The sequence below is a fragment of the Lissotriton vulgaris genome, chromosome 5, assembly GCF_964263255.1.
Source record: "Lissotriton vulgaris chromosome 5, aLisVul1.2, whole genome shotgun sequence".
NCBI lineage: Eukaryota > Metazoa > Chordata > Amphibia > Caudata > Salamandridae > Lissotriton > Lissotriton vulgaris.
The window spans coordinates 1,564,702,549-1,564,706,332 of NC_141693.1; the positions used below are offsets into that span (position 1 = coordinate 1,564,702,549).

Consider the following 3,784-nt stretch of genomic DNA (forward strand, 5'->3'; position numbering starts at 1 on the left):
TGAAAATCACCCTAATCAGTATGTATTTTAAACAGTAAATGTCAGGCAAATGCACTTTACATTGATTGCTAAAGCTGCCCTAATGACCCGTGACTGATCGTTAAATTAACAAAGACAGAAAAGCTATGTTAAAAAGGAATAAGGTTTTTATTATATATAAAGATTCCTTTAATTATCATTCTCTGGTGTTTGCAGCATTTTAAAACATGAACAATGGCCAGTTATTTTTTTTATGTTTCTTGTAGTTTTATATAGTGCGAACTGGTCCCACAGGCATTGGATGTACTTACATAAGCAACAGTTGTGGTAGAGGAGATCAAATGTGTTTTTATTTTTCAGCCTCAGGACATATGTGATTCTCCAGAATCACAGGATGTTGATCTAATGCCGGGACACCAACATAGTTCTTGAGTTCAAAAGTTGGCATCTGTAGTCAAGGTAGCCTCACAGCTAGGCCTACACAAACACACCTGCGCCCCTCCCCCCCCCCCATACACACACACACCTTACACTTATTGCAGAAACACATGGGCTAAAATGTGACTTACTTCATGAAGAGTTCTCGCCCATCCAAATGGGCATGCTAATGGAGGCCCATAGGTGCCCCCCAGGCCCCATTGTGGAGGGCCAGGGCAGTAGGGGGCCTTGCTAGGGGGCCCCAAAGACACTTTCAAACAGCCTGTTCATGTTGGAAACGTAAAGTGGCATCATAATGCCAATGCTAGAGCTGAGCCCGGCTCTGCCATCATTAGGGGATTATGATGGCTTCCCACGCTCCGACAGGCTTCTTGAGCTCGTCGGAACCGCATCAAATCCCCCCGCTGGTTTTGAACTGACCGCCGTCATCCATATGAGGCAGCCGGAATGAAAGCTACATTGCAATCGGGCTCATAGTTCCAAAGCTGCAACAATACGCAAAATATGCTAATGTTCCCACATGCCGATTGCCCAGAGACTGGCTTTGATGTCAGTGTAAGCTTCATTGTCTTTCAGTTCTCTCAAACCCCACTATTGCCAACAGATATGAAAAGAATGAACCATACCAATAGTACGGGATTATACACCAATCAGATTTTTAAGATTTCACCATATTTGATTAGAGTCTATATAAAAACAAATTGATAGTATATACGGGCCATCAAATATGATGACTTCCAATTGTTTTCTTAATGCAAGGTCACCTCAGTGACTCCATATTTATCTTTTCTTTCTCCCTGCTGTCATTTTTCTTTCTAAGGCCTGTTTCAAATTAATTTACTATTTTTGTTTCCAACTCTACTTTTGGGAGGCGCCCTCTTCATTCTGTGCTATACCATTTTCTAATGTTACTCCTAAACCTTCCTCTCTTCTTTATTTCTAAATTCAACTTGTGTTGTTTCTGGGACATGCAAACTATAATATTACCACCCCCTGCTTAGTGTGTAACCTTGACCAAAGAGTCATCATATTTGAATATTCAAATAGGGCGATGCTCAGCACTAAGCACTGGATATAACATGGTCTCTCCTGGGTATTCTTCAACAATAAAGCGACACCCCTCAGGTCCTCAGATGGGGAGAGTAGAAATGAATCTGCTGACATGCATTTTTGCATTGCTTCAAATTTTCTGTTGTGAGTAAAGTGCATGTGGCTGAAAGTATTACTTGTGTGGATATGGGTTTCTGATGTGCTCTGACCCCGTTTTCTGTGCATTTTCCCTGAAGGTTCACAGGCTGGCGTCGTGCTGACCCAGAGAGGTTCCCACTTGGTTGAACCAGGAGCCTCGGTCCTTCTGGAGTGCCTGGTCTCTGGGTATGATAGTAATACTGCTCATCTGAACTGGATGATGCAAACTCCGGCAGGCACTTTCGCTTCTGTTGCAGGCTTTAGGACAGGTTACCAAGTCGAGGTGTCCAGTGGCTACCAGGGAAGGGATGCTCCGTCCACAAGCGGCAACACTGGGCAACTGAAGATTGACAGGGTGACTGAAAACTGGACGTTACTGCTGTGCGAGGCGGTCACAGTCACTTTTCCCGATAAAAGTCTGCATGCAAAAGACGGAGTGAAGTGTTTCAATTACAACACACGATGTATTGCATCAAGGAGCAGCCGTCGGGCATGCGTTGACACACAGCTTTCTTAGTCATGTTTCAAGAAAAAATGAAAGGGTTCCCCCCCCCCATTCACCTGGTGTTCCTCTAAGAGACGGTTAGATTTGGTTCAACTATAATAGCGCGCTATATGTGTATGTCACGATAATTTATTTTCCCATAAAAAATATGTTTCATGTTATAATTAATATTTGCATTTTTTACAAAGGGATGAAAAGTTCTGGTCGAGCCAGCCAGGAGTCGAACCTGGAATCTTCTGCTCCGTAGGCAGACGCGTTATCCATTGCGCCACTGCCTACAAAGGGATGGAAAGTTCTGGTCGAGCCAGCCAGGAGTCGAACCTGGAATCTTCTGCTCCGTAGGCAGACGCGTTATCCATTGCGCCACTGGCCCGCCGCTCTCTACTATGCACGGGGCGGAGTCTGTAAAGTAAGGGGCGGAGTAGTAGACCAGCGCATGTGCGCTCTGGTATATGGACGGCAGTGTGCACGCTAGACAGGTTGAATAAGCTAGAGAAATGATAGCTCCTTCACATTAAGTAGTGAAGATAATAGCAAGAGTCAAATACTGAGGTGTATGAAGGGATCACTTAAGGAACTCACCGTATGTACAGGCAATAAAAGTCACAACAACTTTAACAGCCACTGCTCTCTTGGGCAAAGAGTACTGATGTCACTTTGTATATTTTGTCCCCTGCTCTGATTGGATCAAAGTCTTTTCGATGTGGTCAGAACTCGCAACTTAACTAGTTCTTTTCCGCTGCAGTGCAAGTGCAGAGGGCGGTGTGGCGGGAAATACAACTGTTTGCGCACATTATACATCGCAACCGGAAAGAACGACTGTTCCGCAGACACAATACATTTGTGATTTATTTTTCTAGAACCGTGGCCAATGGCCATGCACTAGTATCGCAGATGCCACGTTATTTTGCCCAGTTTAGATGGAAAAAGTCACTAGCAGCTGCATCCGTGACAGCCATTATGAAGGTCCGCGCCTTCGAGACCACGCTTGTAAAGGTGCTTTTTAAAAAAATTTTCACTAGCATTTATTGTCCGATGAAAATATTGGGCCCTTTGGCAAATCGACAGTTGTCTGTTTTACAGTTAAAACAGACCTCTCGAGAAACTCAGAATGGCCCACTTTAAAAACTAAATATTGGCGTTAAATTCCTAGTATATAACTTAATTCAAATGCGTACCTGTTTATGTAACGAAGTTTACAGATCAGTTTATTATAAAACCACACAGGACGGAACTTCATGGTCTAACAGGCGTGATGTAGTTTCTTATAATGTTTATAGATCATTTTCAAGTTTATATTGAAAGTTAAAAAGTGAAAAGATACCGAGCCAGCCAGGAGTCGAACCTGGAATCTTCTGCTCCGTAGGCAGACGCGTTATCCATTGCGCCACTGGCCCGCTGTGGTCCATGCGATCAGAGAAAAGATAATGGCCAAATCACGAGAGGTGCTATGAGCTCGTGTGACAGATGGTAAGGATGTAGCGGTGCACTCTACAATAGACAAGCGTTTGCAATGCAATAGGTCTCGCATTTACGCGAGTTTGAGCTATTGACATTGCAAATAACAAAGCCTTTTATTTATGTTTTCGGTTCCAAAAACATAAATAAAAGGCATTGACATTTACAATGCCAATAGCTTAAACTCGTGTAAATGCGAGACCTATTGCATTGCAA

General features: G+C 43.5%; 2 non-coding genes across 2 annotated transcripts; both read right to left on the reverse strand.

Annotated features, from left to right (window-relative positions):
• Nucleotides 1-2,410: 2,410 nt before the first annotated feature.
• TRNAR-ACG (transfer RNA arginine (anticodon ACG)) lies at nt 2,411-2,483 on the reverse strand. Its single transcript has one exon. It is a non-coding gene; the product is annotated as a tRNA-Arg (tRNA).
• A 951-nt stretch (nt 2,484-3,434) lies between these two features.
• On the reverse strand, nt 3,435-3,507 carry TRNAR-ACG (transfer RNA arginine (anticodon ACG)). The gene has a single exon. It is a non-coding gene; the product is annotated as a tRNA-Arg (tRNA).
• Nucleotides 3,508-3,784: the final 277 nt, after the last annotated feature.